Here is a 17,406-nt window from a genome sequence, read left to right as displayed (position 1 = left end):
TCCTTTTCATAACTCATGGCTGATTGCAGACCATCTCATTTACATACTTGACTTGATGGCAGCCTTAAACACCTGCAGAGCTGCATCCAGGGACTTACAGAGCTGTGTAAGGATATTTGTGTACTGCTTTGAGCTTTGCATGTCCTTTTTAATGTGTGCAAAACCCTGCACTTTTGCAGACATCCTTAAAGAATCCTGTCTGGTATATTTGCTATAATGTAAATAGGTAATTTAGCTTAATTGCATCATGTTTAAAAATAAATGTAAGGTAATGTTTCCTATACATACAGTTGAAGACATTTTTCTTACCTAACACCAGAAACTCCTCCCCCATTGTATTGGACAATTACAAGCATTAGATAACCAAATGTATACTCTGAAGCATTAGACAGTAATAGTTTGAAAACAAAAATGCATATTCAAAAGCATATGTCTTAAGTTAGTGAAATATGATATAGACACATTTAAGCAACCTTTTTACACCTCAGACTCTCACTCTCTGCAGTCACATTCAGACAAAATGACATGAAATGTTCCTGTAATTTAGTCAACCACTAGGAATTAATATCTGTAGAGAAATTAGACTGTAACTCTACAAAGCAGCTACGCAAACACTGATCTTACAAAGAAAACAAGTATTACTAAACACTGTAAAATAGATAAAGAGGTACAACAGGACAGTAAAAACTTTATATTTATAGTGCAACTATTGTAATTTTCTTTGCTATAATAAACTTTATTCTTGTTTCATGTAACTGTAAAACAACATATACATACAGTATATAAATACCATATAGTATTTATTGAATTGAAACATATTTTGTCATAAAATAAACACACAACACGTCTTTTTTTTTGCATAGGAGCTATGCTCATTGCACCACTTTATCTGTGGTTATGCCCACATACCCCTAAACTAAATATATTGGCATCGGGATTACACCAACACTACTCTGGTGATAAAAGATTATTTGGTTTTACTGGAAAAGCAAATCAAAGGTAGTGAAGCTATGAAACGTACAAATAGTAAGTGATCCAAGACTGAGCTTTGAGTTAGTATATCTCCCCTTACTAAGGTTGCTGGTGAGACAATCTTATCAAGTAAGACCCCTAGATAACCGGTGAAGACAACATCTGGTGATGTTGTGTACTGTAACTAGGAAAACGTCCTTATTTGGGCAGCCATGTGGAACTGAACTGAAGGCCTCATGCAGAATGATGAATAAGGCCTGTGTTATGTTAACTTCATCCACACACCCATTGGACAGATATATAAAGCAGAAGTCTAGTAGTGGGTGACAGTGAACCCAAAACAGCTGGGACATTCAATATTTAATGGGAGGATACTAAAGAACTATAAGAAATGAAGAAGGTGACTCTAGAGCTTAAGTTGTAGCTGTTGCCACTGTACACAGTCACAGAATAGGTGCTCATATTGTCAGGGTCCAGTGGTTCTTATGAGTCAAAAGTCCAGACTTGTTTTCCTGTTTTTAATACTAACTCCTGATATTTTATTTTATTTATTTATTTTATATTTGTTGACTGGGTTTGTCCGACTGGGCTACAATTGCCCGTTTTCAGCGGAGGCCAGAGGAGAAAAGCTCCAACAGAAAAATAGAAATTTTACATATTGAATACATATAGAATACATTCATCAGTACCACACATTACTGCAGTACAGTGTCATACATTACACTGTGTCAAGTGAAATACATATAGAAATGCATTCATCAGAGGGATACATTCATAATTACATATTATATACATAATAGAGCAATAGTTACACAGCTAAAATATTTTACTAGCTGTTTGTACAGTGATGTAGCAAGAGAAAAAGATAAAGTAATGTTTGTTTATTGAAGGGAAGGAAGAGAGAAGGGAAGTAGAAGGTTATAGGAAAGAGTTTACGGGGGATAGTTACATTGGCAGGTCCATTTTTCATGAAGGTATTTTTTGTAGTGGTTTTGAATTGTTTGAGATGTTCAAGGGATCTTATATTTAGTGCTAGGCTATTCCAGGCCTTGGAAGGGTTAAAGCTATAGACTAGGTGACCCATTTTGGTCCTTGGTTTGTAGATTTTTAATAGGCCTTGTTCAGAACTGCGGAGCAATCTAGTTGGCAGGTAATGAGAGATTATAGATGAGATAGTTGGACAGAAAGAGGGGTGGTAGATAATGGAATGAATAATCTGAAACTGATTATACTGAAGCAGGTTAGGTAATTCTAGCCAATTTAGTTCTTTTAGTGAGAGACAGTGATGGGACTTGTAAGAATTTTGGGCAGCAAATCTGGCAATCCTGTTATAAGTTGTTTCTAACTTGTTTAGTAGTCTAGTGTTGAGGCTGGTGAGAATTTGGGAGCTATAGAGTAAAGTGGGTAAGATGTAGGCATTTGAAAGGGTTAGTTTTGCTGTTTTGGTAAGATATTTTTTGTTTCTATAGAGAAGACCTAACTTGAGATGTGTTTTTCGGATACAATTATTGACGTGTAAATCAAAGGTTAGTCCACCATCAATAGTAACACCTAAGAGTTTTGTACTGGTGTCCACCTGCATTTGAGTATTATTTTGTGACAATATGGAGAAGGAAGACTTTCTGTGGTTAAAGTTTTTAGGGAGAAAGAGTAGTAATTTGGTTTTCTTTGGATTAAGGATAAGTTGATTTTCAGATAGCCAGTTTTCTCCAGAGTTAAAAGAGGACTGTGTGTGTGATTTTAGTTGAGTTGGTGATTTGGCAATAGTGATAAGTGTAGAATCATCTGCGTATTGTATCAGTGGGGATTCAAGACAGGAAGTCTACTCTTCAATTTTTCCCTTGGAACTAGACAAACTTTCAACTTAAGCACTCAAACCATTCACTTCTCATCCCGGCACTTGCTCAAAACTCATAGCAAGCACTAATAAACCTTAGCACTAGATCCCCCTATACTGTAGAGAAGGACAAGGCTCTCTATTTGACCTTACCAGCCAATCAGTAAAACAGTTCACTGTACCTATCCAGGCATGTCCAAAGGGCAGTTTCAGGTGTACTCTCCAGTCCAACTGGTGAATCTGGGCATTTTTGAGGCAATGTTACAATTGCCTCATGTACACAGACAACCTTTTACTCCTTCCACCAAACACTAATTAATACACGAGAGAGATGCAATTATGCAGCCAAACTGGAGGCCAAGCTCTCTCAACCCAAGACTGGACCAGGCAGTCAAGAGGAAAAGGGAATTACTTGCATCACACCACCAGTCTCACATAGACCTATGAAACCAGCACCGTCAAAAAACACACATAAATACATGAAAACATACTCGGAGGTTCTAAATAAAAATCTGCAAAAGCAACAGAGACCTCCAAAGCAGACATCCAAGCAAACTCCACCCCCCAGCACAAACTATGAAACACATACTTCACAAAACAAGTGTGCCATGCAATCACAGCCCTCAAGGCAAAGTAACATACTGAACACACTAGTAATAGGTGACTATAGTCAGGCACACTGACGTCCCATTCACTATGCTGAACACGGAGAAGGTTACTGTTAGCTGCCTGTCGGGTGCCAGGATCCACCACATAATACAAGCACTCAGGTCACTCCAGAACAAGTACAAATATGACTCTGTCATTGTCCATGTTGGTGTGAATGACCTGAGCTGTACCTCCCTGGACTACATGAAAAGAGACATGGAGGAGCTCTCTGATCACGTAGCCCAGGCCGGTATGACCCTGACCCTGAGTAGCATCCTGCCCTCACCAAGAATGATACCATGGTATAGAGAAGAAATTATCAATTTTAACAATTGGCTAAGCTTCTGGTGTCATTCAAAGGGGATCCAGTGTCTGTCAGCCTGGGATGACATGCTCGACAAGCCATGCTGCTTCGCTAGAGATGGCTTCACCCATCGCCCTTAGACTTTCCAATACTGGCCAAGGCTCTTGCCACCCCCATAGTGCCTTTTTTAGGCAAGGCTCAAAAGACAAACCCATTGCCGTAAATAGCACAAGTAACAAAAAATTGAGGGTAATGCTACTCAATGCCAGAAGTCTAAACCACTAAATGCATGCACTCGAGGCACTCCTCAGTATGGAGAAAATCGATATATGTGCAGTAACAGAAACCTGGTTTAAGGCTCCAGAGAGCACCCCAGCACTACCAGGCTACAACTCATACCATACATTTCAGTCATAAAACCCGGACCGAAATACAAAATGTGGGGGAGTATCCATATTCCTCAAGGATACCCACACCACCAGGTTAGGGGCACAGCACGATGCTTCAAAGATCATCCACGTGCAACTAACAATGGGCAAAACTGCTATTTAAATTATAGCTTGCTACAGATCACCCACCATGTCTCAGGACCCCCACTCCACATTCCTGGAACCACTGGGAAACATAAAGGTCCTACCAAACACCCTGATATTGGGTGATTTCAATTACCCAAACATTAACTGGGAGACCTACTCAAGTACAAACTCCCTTGCCCAACATTTCCTAGAATTTATAAACTCAAATACCCTGGATCAATTGGTCAACACCCCCACCAGAGGTGACAACATATTGGACCTGGTCATCACCAACATGGGCGACCGGTGTTCCACACCAGAGGTAAACCCCTCACTGGTTAGATCTGACCATAAACTAATCACTCTGGATATCCACATTCAGCTATCACCCCCAATCAAATAAACCACCATGAAAAACTTTTCAAAAGCAAACCACATTACTTAAGACCGAGGTGAGAAGTTTCAAAGCCCCAATGCTAAAGGATAATGCTGTCCAAGCTGCAAAGTCCTTTACTAATGCACTCTAAGGGCACCTACAAGAATGCATAGATTGTGCTATCCCAAACAAAACCAAGATGCACTCTTCCAAGAAAAGGAAACCAGACTGGTGGACCCCTGCCATAAACAAGCTATACAATAGAAGGAGGAAACTAGTACAGAAAAAGAGTAAAATCCCAAGAAGGGAAGACATCCCTGATCAGTATCAGCAAGCAACTACGTTCCCTCATAAAATCATCCAAGGCTAGATTCGAAAGAAAAATTGCCATGGACTCCAAAGATAACCACAAGGCATTCTTTAGCTATGTCAAGAATCTAAGTGGCAATTCTCAGATCTGCTTGGAGTTAGTGCAGAATGGCACAAAATACACTGAACCAACCGATATAGCCAACATCCTGGCAGACAGGTTCAATGCAAACTTCACCCCCTCTCACCCCCAAAAAGGCCCATAACTATACCAGAAGAATGTAGTGCCCCTGAAATCACAGACACTCAGGTTAAAACAGCCCTCTCCAAAGCCAAAACCACAGCATCAATGGGACCGGATGGTGTCCCAAGCTGCGTCCTACACAAGCTCAAAGATGAACTAATCCCTCACCTAAACACACTGTTTCAACTCAGCCTCTTCACAGGCTACATGCACACAGAGTGGCGCACAGCAATGGTTATTCTGCTCCACAAAGGTGGAGCCACCATGGACCTCGGGGAACTATCACCTTATAAGCCTGACTAGCTTGGTCTGCAAAGCTATGGAGTGCATCATCATCATCATCATCATGGATCTCATTAGCAGAGACATTGTGAACCTCCAAGCACTGGACCCTACCTAGTTCAGCTTTGTTAAGGGCAGATCATGCCTCCTAAACCTTGTGGACTTCTTTGAGACAGTTACCAAGGCTATAGATGAGGGAAAGGTGGTCCACACAGCCTACCTAGACCTTGCAAAGGCCTTTGACACCATTTTCCACTCAGGTATTATAGACAAGCTCACCAGCCTGAACATAAACCCCTACATCATGAGATGGGTTGCCAACTGGCTCATGGACAGAACCCACATGGTAAGAGTTGTGGGAGATAGGTCTGACTCTAAACTGGTTACAAGTGGCGTTCCCCAGGGTTCAGTCCTAGGACCCCTCCTGTTCGGCATATACTTCTCAGAGGTACAGGCAAGCACAAGAGGACTATGGCTGACCAAGTTCAGAGATGACTGCAAACTAGGGGCTATAATTGACTCTCTGGCTGACACAGACATCCTCCAAAAGGGTCTCACTGAGACAGATACCTGGTGTCAAGACCATGGCCTCAGGCTAAATGCCAAAAAGTGCATACTCATCCCCTTTGGAAAAAACAAAGTACCCACAAACTACCACATAGGTGGTAGCCCCCTAAATATGGAAGACGTAATAAAGGATCTGGGGACCCAAGTAGATAGTAACCTCTTCTTTGATAATCACATTGCCAGAGTGGTTAGAAAATCCTTTTATGTGGTCCACCTAATCACAAAAGGGTTTGCATCCAGATTGAAAGAGGTCATTGTGCCCTTCTACGCATCATTCATCAGACCTATCATAGATTACAATGCCCCATTTGGAATGTACATTAGAAGACACCTGCAACAACTGGAAAGACCACAGAAGTACCTCACCAAGAGGATTACTGGCCTCAAGCAAATGCCCTATGCAGCTCGACTGAAGAAACTGCAGCTGTACTCGGTTGCATACCGCCTACTCAGAGGTGATCTCTGCCTGATATTCAAGGCCATGTCCAACCCAGAATTGATGGACATGCTCCACCTAAAGAAAACCATATCCCCTCGAGCCACATGCTCCAGGGATCTAAACCTCATCACAACAATAAATAGGACGTGCTGGAGGGATAGATTCCTGTCCCAGAGACTTCCCATGCTCTGGAACAAGATTCTAATCTACATTAGGCAGAGCTCCTCGCTAACCCTCTTTAAGAGAAACCTTGATGAGTGGATGGGAAACAGAAAGTTTACCCGAGGGATCACTTCAATGGCTCTGCTGGACAGAGGCACAGGGAACTAATCTAGGGGGGGGGGGCGGTGAAAGCCAACACATTGCGGCTAGGCTTATAAATGCCTTCGGGCAGATAGCCTAGTACCTACCTATGAACCTATGAACATAAGAATAGAGAAGGTTGGTAAAGATGTTAAAAAGAAGTGGCCCAAGGATGGAACCTTGTGGAACACCCATTTTAAATGGAAGAGGAGGGGGAGAAAGCTGAGAGCCATTTGACTGATTGGAGTCTATCAGAGATAGCTGTTAAACCAAGATATGGTAGATGGAGAGAAGTGTAAGTTTGCTAGTTTAAGGAAAATGAGTTTATGAGAGATTTTTAAAAATTACTAATTAATTTACTAATAGTTAATTACTTTTTTATAGTTTTTGACATCTCTTTTGTTTCCTTTTACTTTCATCTTTTGGTGCATTACAATTATAGTTATTGAATGCATTTATTATTCTACAAGTTACAACTACATATGATTTCCTTCAAACTTTCCTGCTAACTATACAACTGCTGCTTGTTTAACTGAATTCTGCTGTCATGCTGCCTTGTCATGCAGAGTCTGTGTATTTAACCAGGCTGATGCAAATGTCTCTACATGCATTATTCTGACATATTGATTGTATTCTACTGATTGCAATAACTGAAACATATTATTTATGTATTTACATACTGAAGAATAGATACACTTTGAGAACTGCAGTTATGTCTTTCTAGATTTGGTAATGATAGCTTTTAACACAGACTTCTCTGTAATCACTAGGACTATAGTTATTGACTGCAATCTGTACAGACTGATCATGACCACTCCTTTAAGGATCAGTTGTGAATCCGTTACGCCGTGTCAGTAAAGGTGTACCTCCTTCATCCCTTTCCACCTCTGACCTATACCATGATGTAATTGTTTTGACAGAGATGTTTTTGTACTGTGCCCTTACCAAGTCATTTACTCTCTCTGATGTTCCAGCTGTAACGGGATGGGCAAAAAGAAATAGTAATTACATCATTCATTGAAGGAACAGTTCTTATCCTTGATTAACATTAACAGGACCTTGGCAGTTCACAACACCCTTGTGCTCCAGATGGAAGGTTTTTCTTCTCTTGCTAATGCAGAAAATATTTCCTCTCATTTGGAAACAGTATAAAAAATAAATAAATATATTAGTCCCTCCTTTACTTTCCAGTTTAGGCAAACCAAATTGCAACATGTTTTTTGACAGGAGTACCCACAATGCCACATGTTTTTCTTTTTTGATCTGCATATTATGCTGCTTCCCAAAAGCCCCTTGTAAAGGCATAACCATCAAGGACGTTTAGCTGCAAAACATTAAAATATTATCAGCACACTTTCCATCAGGCATAAACAACAAACAATTAATCCAGTTAATAATTAAACAGGGCATACCAGATCAAAATATAAATGTAATCAAGAAAGTTTTGAAATATATAACTGTTACATTAAAAAATACTTCATATCAAGTAATTAATTTAGTAATAAACTGTGGTGGTGCAGTGGTACATTGTCGCGTCACAGCAAGAGGTTCTCCCGTTCGATTCTCAGCTGGATCGCCTTCTGTGTGGAGTCTGCATATCCTCCCTGCAGTCGAGTGGCATTCGAAATACATGTGTGAATGGGCGTGCCTTTATTGAAGGTTGGGTGTCGAAATGCCACCTCGGCACTGTAAAAATCTACTGCCAATCATTAGCAGACCGGAGTTCCGCTGTGGCGACCCCTAACCGGGAAAAGCCAAAAGAAGAAGAACAAACATCAAGTAATTAATTTAGTAATTAAATCAGACAGGCCAGAACAAAAAGGAATGTATTCAGTTGGATTTTGAGAAATATTATACTGTTGATAGAGATTAGATAGCAGACTGGATTCAGAAAAAAATATGCATTGTTTTGGAAGTTATATCAAATGTGTGGCTGTGATTGTAATAGAGATGGCATGCAAATGTAACACCAAACCCAAAACACTTGTTTCTAAAACTGTAAGTAGATACAAGGCAGAAGTTAAAAGTCATGCTAGAAAATATTGACAAAACAACAATATCATGCTGACAGAATCAAAGGAAACAACTATCCATTAGAGACACTATGGTCCTAGGAATGCATGATGGAGGACACGCTCTCTTTAAGAATACCAGAGACAGGTAAGTGCAGTGTCAGTGGTGCAAGGGCAGCACCCTCACCTTTGGTGCAGAAGGCGAAGGGTACTATACTCATACCAGATAGAGGGATTGCTGTTACTAAAGTACAATATAAGGGGTGCTGTACTCCTGAGTGTGCTGTTCTTCAGGTGAAACATTTTGGAGGGAGGGGGGTTGGCATAAAGGTTAAGATATTTACTTCACAGATATAAGGTACAGAGTTTGATTCTGATTTTAAAGATCTGTTGTGAATCGTTATGCCATGCCAATAAAGGTCTACCTCCTTCATCCCTTTCCACCTCTGACCTACCCCATGATGTAATTGTTTCGACAGAGATGTTTTTGTAGTGTTCTTACCAAGTCAGTTACTCTCTCTGATGTTCCAGCTGTAATGGGATGGGTAGCAAGAAACAGTAATTATGTCATTCATTGAAGGAGCAGGAGTTATTAACCTTGATTAACATTAACAGGACCTTGGCAATTCACTACACCCTTGTGCTCCAGGCAGACTGAGATGTAAAACTAAACAGATGTAAGTTTTTTCTTCTCTTTCTGATGAAGAAAATATTTCCTCTCATTTGGAAACAGTATAAAAAAATAAATAAATATACCAGTCCCTCCTTTACTTTCTAGTTTAGGCAAAGCAAATTGCTACATGTTATCTGACAGGAATACCCACAATGCCACATGCATTCATTTTTTTTCCGTCTGTATATTATACTGTTTCCAAAAAACCCTAGCAAAAGTATAACTATCAAGAAAGTTTAGCTAAAAATGTTAAAATACTATCAGCACACTTTCTATCAGGCATAAACAATAAACAAGTAATCCAGTTAATAATTAAACAGGGCATAACAGATCTAAATAGAAATGTTATCAAGAAAGTTTTGAAAAAATATAACTGTTATTTTAAAAAAAAGTCATATCAAGTAATTAATTTATTAATTAAATCAGACAGGTCAGAACAAAAAGGAATGTATTGCATTGGATTTTGAGAAATCTATACTGTTGACAGAAATTAGATAACAGACTGGATTCAGAAAAAAAATGTGCATGTAATGGATATTATAGCAAATGTGTGGCTGTGATTGTTTATAATTCAGATGGCACGCAAATGTAACACCAAACACAAAACACTTGTTTCTAAAACTGTAGTTAGATACAAGGCAGATGTTACTGACAAAACAATGATATGATGGTGAAATTTACTGTTGAAATTCCAAACTGCATTCATCGACTGGTCACAATGGTCGACCCAAAATGCTGAATTCTGAATGTCAATTTATTATTTATTTATTTACATTTGTTGACCGGGAGTGTCCGACTGAATGTAGATCCATTTTCAGTGGAGGCCCGGGGAGAAAAGCTCCACAGTTAAAATATACAGACATTAGTTACATTGGGTTTACATAGCAATTAACAATTTGATCAACATAGTAATTAAAAATTACAAACATAGTTACAGATGAAGAACATAGTACATCAGTAGACAACTAGAATCTTTATCATCTGCGAAGTACATAACAGACATTAACAATTGTTACAATAAGACGTTCCTGCTGTATAATAAGTAGTTAGGCTTATGAGCATCCAAGCTTGCTATAATCGAGGTGGTTAGTGGGGTGGAAGGAAAGGTAGTGGGTGGATGGGGTGGGTGATATTAGAGGGGGAGTTGCAAGGGCATAGCCAGCGTGATTTTTGGTGCGCTTTTAGTAAAGTTTTGAAGTGGGTGCATGATGGCACAGACGTATTTGTGGGTGGGAGGGAGTTCCATAATTTGGCTATGGCACAAGAGAATAGTGCTTCTCCAGCAGAGTTATTGGCTTTAGTGACCTGTAGGAGATTTTTGTTGCTGGATATTAGTGGTCTGGTGGTGCGATAGGGTTGGAGTAGATTCTGGAGGGATGGGACTTTTAGTGGATGGTTTACTAGTTTGTGGGCGAGTGCGAGTTGATACCATTGAAGGAGGTGGGGGAGTTCAAGCCAGCCCAGTTCAGCAAGTGAGAGACAGTGGTGACTACGGTAGGATGCCCCTGTGGTAAATTTGGCGATTTTGTTGTAGCAGGTCTTGAGCTTGTTTAGATTGCATTGCCTTAGGTTGGTATATATTGGAGAGGCATAAAGCAGGGTGGAGATAAGGTGGGAATTTGCTATTGAAATCTTTGCAGCTTTGGTGAGAAGTCGCTTATTTCTGTATAATGCTCCTAGTTTTTTGTGGACTTTTTTATGGTCATGGATATGTGAATGTCAAATTTTAGTTTATTGTCTATTTCCATTCCTAGCAATTTGGTGTGCTCTGTTGGGTGTATAGTGGTGTTCTCTTTTGCTGTGATATTAAAGTGAGAGTTGTTTTGAGTATGTTTGGTGGGTTGGAAGATGAGTGGTTTAGTTTTGTTTGGGTTGAGTATTAATTGGGCATCGGATAACCAAGTTTCAACAGAAGAAAAGGCTTCCTGTGTGACTTTTAGCAGTTTGGGTAGGGACTGGGCTGAGCAGATGATGGTTGAGTCATCTGCATATTGTGTTAGTGTGCCATGTTTGGTGGCAGAGGCTAGATTATTGGTGAAAATAGAGAAGTGTAGGGGTCCAAGGATGGATCCTTGGGGAACCCCTACAGAGACAGGTAGTTGGGGAGATATGTCGTTCTGCCATACAACGAATTGTTGGCGGTCAGACAGGTAACTCTGAAACCAGTTGGTGACTGATTGAGAGAAGGATAGCTATTGAGGACAGAGATGAGTTGTTTTGTGTAGGACCATGTCAAATGCTTTAGATAGGTCTAGGAAAGTAGCAGAAGAGAGACAGCCATTGTTTTTATGCTGAAGGATAGTGTTAGTAAAGGTGAATAAGGCAGTAGTGGTACTATGGTTTGGTCGGAAACCATGTTGAGTATTGGAAATGAAATTTTTAGTAAGGAGGTAGTCTGAGATCTGAGAGTGAATGCATCTCTCTAGTATTTTGGAGAATAGCTATGGGGCAGTAACTGGTTAGTTCTGTGGAGGAACTGCCTTTGTGGAAGGGAATTATATGTGATACAAAAACAAAACAGCAGCCATGGGCAAAAATGAATACATTAACATCCGTAGTTCAATGTATTTGACATAGCAAGAGGTGACGTCAGTCACCCATGCTATGCACCTTAATTTACCATTACACTCTACAGTCAACAGTATGTTAATTGTACTATTTTGCAGCACTCCCCCACACCCACTGCAAATTAAATATATTAACTCTGAATTTCTTCTTACTGAAATTGGTACACCTTGTTTGCTGTAGCATAGACTAGATCCAGGCCTGCTGAATCTAGCTTTGTTTGTATAACTTGAGCACTAATCCAGGCATTATTTAAAGTATTCAGTTGTATTTATTACTGCTTAGTAGTAACTTCGTTAAAGTTTAGCTATCACTCTAAGTCTTTTGGATTAAGCACTTGGGCTTCAGACCAGTTGTTCTACATTAGGAAGGTTTGTGGCATGCACTGTGGTGGCAGGACAGGTAGCTTTCATCCTTCTAAGTTGGGAACTGCTGATTGAGAGCTCAGTGTCTGTTATTCTTAAAGTGTATTAGCTCTGGTTTAAGCACTTGGGCTTCAGGCCAGTTATTTTACATTAAGAAGGTTCGTGGTCTGCACTCTTGTGGGAGGAGAGGCTGGACTCTGCCCTTCTGAGCTGGGAATTTCTGGTTAAAGGTTTATAGTGCCTGAATATTTGAACTGTATCTTACTGAAATTGGTACACCTTGTTTGCTGTAGCATAGACTAGATCCAGGCCTGCTGAATCTAGCTTTGTTTGTATGCTTATTTCCCTGGAACGCTAATTCCACCTAAAATGCGGCTTCTCAGCGCTTCTGTGGTTCCCTAGTGATATCTGCATTGCTTACTGTACTTATTTCCTTGCTTCGCTTGAAAGAAAGTTACTGTTTGTCGTTTTTGCATTTAAGTTACCTGTAACACATTGCACTTGTTACCTGGCACTTGCTCACTAAAGCAATTATAATCAGCACTAAAAATTAAAAGCACTACACCCTCGCTCCCCATTGGCCCTTGCTTTCAATTATAAAGGAATTCCCAATATTATTCTAGCATGTCCAAAGGTCAGTTGTCAATCTCCTCTCCGGTCCAGCTGGTGAATATGGGAATCTTGAGGCAATGTTACAACTGCCTCATGTATACAGACAACCCTCTCCTCCTCCCAACAAATTCCAACACATGTGAGAGATGCAACTATATAGCCAAACTGGAGGCTAAGCTCTCTCAACTCAGTACTGGCATAACCAGTCATGAGGAGAAGGAAACCACACTCACTACAATTCCAGTCTCACATAGACCTACCACGACAGCAAACCAAACACATAATCACACAAAAACATACTCGGAGGCTCTAAATAAAGACCTGCCTAAGCAGCAGAGACCTCCAAAGCAGACACCCAAGCAACCGCTACCCCAAAACAAAACACATGCAACACATATCTCACAAAGCCAGTGTGCCGAACAGTCACAGCCCTTAAGGCTAAACAACACACCTGATACACTTGTAATAGGTGACTCTATTGTCAGGCACACTGACGCCCCGCCACCAGGCTGAACAAGGAGAAGGTCACGGTGAGCAGCCTGTCTGGCGCTAGGATCCGCACATTACACAAGCACTCAGATCACTCCAAGGCAAGTACAAATATGACTCAGTCATTGTCCATGCTGGTGTGAATGACCTGAGACGTACCTCCCTGGACTACATGAAAAGAGACATAAAGGAGCTCTCTGAGCATGTAGCCCAGGCTGGTATGACCCTGACCTTGAGTAGCATCTTACCCTCACCAAGAATGATGCCACAATATGAAGACAAGATGATCAATTTCAACAATTGGCTTAAGTATTGGTGTCATTCAAAGGGGATCCAATGCCTGTCAGCGTGGGATGATATGCACAACAAGCCACGATGCTTTGCTAGGGATGGCTTGCACCTGTCACCACTGGGCTTTCGGATATTGGCAAAGGCTCTTGCTACCCCCATAGTGCCTTTTTTAGGCAAGGCTCAAAAGACAAACCCACCTCCATAGGTATCACAAGGGATAAGAAACTAAGAGTAATGCTACTCAACGCTAGAAGTCTAAACCTCAAGATGCATGCACTCGAAACTCTCCTTAGCATGGAGAACATCGATATCTGTGCAGTAACAGAAACCTGGTTCAGGACTCCTGAGAGCACCCCAGCACTACCATGTTATACCTCATACCATGCTTTTCGGCCCCAAAACTTGGACCGAACCACAAAAGGAGGGGGAGTATCGATATTCATCAAAGATACCCACACCTCCAGGTTGGTGGCAAAGCACGAAGCATCAGAGACTATCCATGTGCAACTAACAGTGGGTAAAACTGCCTTCCGGTTTATAGCCTGCTACAGACCACCCTCCCAAACCCAGGAACCCCACTCGGCCTTCCTGAGAACACTGGAAAATATGAAGGTCTCTCCGAACACCATTATATTGGGTGACTTCAACTACCCAAACATAGATTGGGAGCATTACTCTAGCTCCAACATCCTTGCCCAAAGGTTCCTAGAATTCATAAACTCAAATGCTATGGAACAACTTGTTACCACTCCCACAAGAGGGGAAAACATACTGGACCTGATCATCACCAACATGGGGACTCTATGCTCCAGACCAGAAGTGTATCCCTCACTGGTAAGATCAGACCATAAACTGATCTCACTGGATATTCACATCCCGACCCCACCCCCTGCCCAGAAAACCACAGTGAAAAACTTCTCTAAAGCAAATTTCACACTCCTCAAAACCGAGGTGGAATCCTTCAAAGCCCCCGGCCTGTGGAAAATACGGCCCAGACCGCAGAATCCTTTATAAATGCATTCTATGAACACCTTCAGGAATGCATGGATCATGCAATCCCAAATAAAACCAAAACCCAATCCTCCAAAGGCAGACAACCTGTCTGGTGGACCCCAGCCATAAACAAACTATACAATAGAAGGAGGAAGCTACTACATGATAGAGCAAAATCCCAAAAAGGGAAGGCATCTCTGATCAGTATTAGCAAAAATCTAAGGGCATTCATAAAATCCTCAAAGGCCAGCTTCGAGAGAAAAATTACACAGGACACTAAAGATAATCACAAGGCTTTCTTTAGTTATGTTAGGAACCTGGGTGGGAATTCACAGATATGCTCAGAATTAGTCCAAAATGACAAAAAATACACTGATCCCACAGACATTGCCAACATCCTAGCTGACAGGTTCAGCGCAAACTTCTCCCCCCCCCACCAAAAGGGCAAATATCTATCCCAGCAGAGTGCTACCCCCCCCCGACATCTCAGATGCTCAGGTGGGAGCCGCCCTCTCCAAAGCAAAAAACACAGCATCAATGGGACCAGACGGTGTCCCAGGCTGCGTCCTACATGAACTCCAAGAAGAGCTAAACCCATACATAAAACTACTGTTCAATCTCAGCCTTACTACAGGATATGTACCCAAAGAGTGGCGTACAGCAACAGTGGTCCCTCTCCACAAAGGTGGTGCCTCAACGGACCCTGGAAACTATCACCCCATAAGCCTGACTAGCTTGGTCTGCAAAGCTATGGAAAGGATCATTATGGACCTCATAAATAAAGATATTGGGGACCTACAGACACTGGATCCTACCCAGTTTGGCTTTGTTAAGGGCAGATCCTGCCTCTTAAACCTGGTTGACTTCTTTGAAACAGTCACCAAGGCCATTGACGAAGGGAAGGTGGTCCACACAGCCTATCTGGACCTCGCAAAAGCCTTCGATACAATACCCCACTCAGGCATTATAGATAAGCTCACCAGCTTAAATATAAACCCCTATGTCACTAGATGGGTTGCAAACTGGCTCAAGGACAGAACCCACATGGTTAGAATTGCTGGAGCCATGTCAGACTCCAAACCAGTTACAAGTGGCGTCCCACAAGGCTCAGTCCTGGGACCTCTCTTGTTTGGTATATATTTCTCGGAGGTACAGGCCAACATGGAAGGACTGTGGCTGACCAAGTTCGCAGATGACTGCAAACTGGGTGCCATAATAGACTCTCCAGCCGACACAAGCATCCTCCAAAAGGGCCTCATAGAAACAGACAACTGGTGCCAGAGCCATGGCCTCAAGCTAAATGCCAAAAGGTGTATAGTCATCTCCTTTGGCAAAAGCAAAGTGCCCACAAATTACCACATAGGTGGTAATCCATTAAGTACAGAAGAAGTCATTAGGGACCTGGGGACCCAAGTTGATAGCAATCTCTCATTTGACAACCATGTGGCCAAAGTGGTTAGAAAAACATTTTATATAGCCCACCTAATCATGAAGGGATTCACATCTAGATTAGGGGAGGTCATCGTGCCTCTTTACTCATCCCTCATCAGGCCCATAATCGAGTACAATGCCCCTTTTGGGATGTACCTTACCAAACACCTGCAGCAACTGGAAAGACCCCAAAAGTACCTCACCAAGAGGATCAAAGGGCTCAAACAGATGCCATATGCTGCCCGGTTAAAGAAACTCCAGCTCTACTCAGTGGCATACCGACTGCTCAGAGGTGACCTGTGCCTGACGTATAAGGCCATGTCCAACCCGGAATTAAGGGACATGCTGCACCTCAAAAATTCCCAATCCCATCGAGCTACACGCTCGAGACACTTGAACCTCAGCACTGAAATAAATAGGACATGCTGGAGGGACAGATTCATAACCCAGAGGCTCCCTTCACTATGGAATAAAATCCCAGTCCAGGTTAGGCAGAGTCCCTCATTGACTCTCTTCAAGAGGAATCTTGATGAGTGGATGGGAGATCATAGGTTTACCCCGGGTATCACTTCTGTGTCACTGTTAGACAGAGGCATAGTATACTAACCTCGAAAAAGGGCATAGCAAAATTAATTTAAAATGGGTGGCGAAAGCCAAACATACTCTGGCTAGGCTTATAAATGCCTTAGGGCAGATAGCCTAGTATGAACCTATGAACCTATGAACCTATGAACTCTGGGATCGCACTGCAGTGAGGAAATGGGTTAATTCCCTCTTCCTCACTGAACCGCAACCTCCATTCACAATGCCAAACTCAGATACTTAAACTACACTACCCATTCACTGTAGTGTAGTCAATGTATTTTGGTTCGACATTCTGCCCATTTGGAAAGTGCCTTTCGACCACATGCTGGTTGAGCACAGGCACTTTGGACATTTAATAGTAAACCGATGGTGACAAAATGAAAGGAAACAACTATCTAGTAAGACACTATACTCCCTGGAATGCATGATGGAGGACACACGCTCTTTAAGAATGCCAGAGGCAGATAAGTGCAGTGTTAGTGGTGCAACAGGTAGCACCCTCACTTTTGGTGAGACAGCGGTGGGTACTATACTCATACCAGATAGAAGGATTGCTGTTACTAAAGTGCAGTATAATTGTGCTGCACTCCTGCG

Source organism: Protopterus annectens, chromosome 8.part0, assembly GCF_019279795.1.
Source record: "Protopterus annectens isolate FY-2018-M chromosome 8.part0, PAN1.0, whole genome shotgun sequence".
Lineage (NCBI taxonomy): Eukaryota > Metazoa > Chordata > Ceratodontiformes > Protopteridae > Protopterus > Protopterus annectens.
This window is presented reverse-complemented; position numbering follows the sequence as displayed.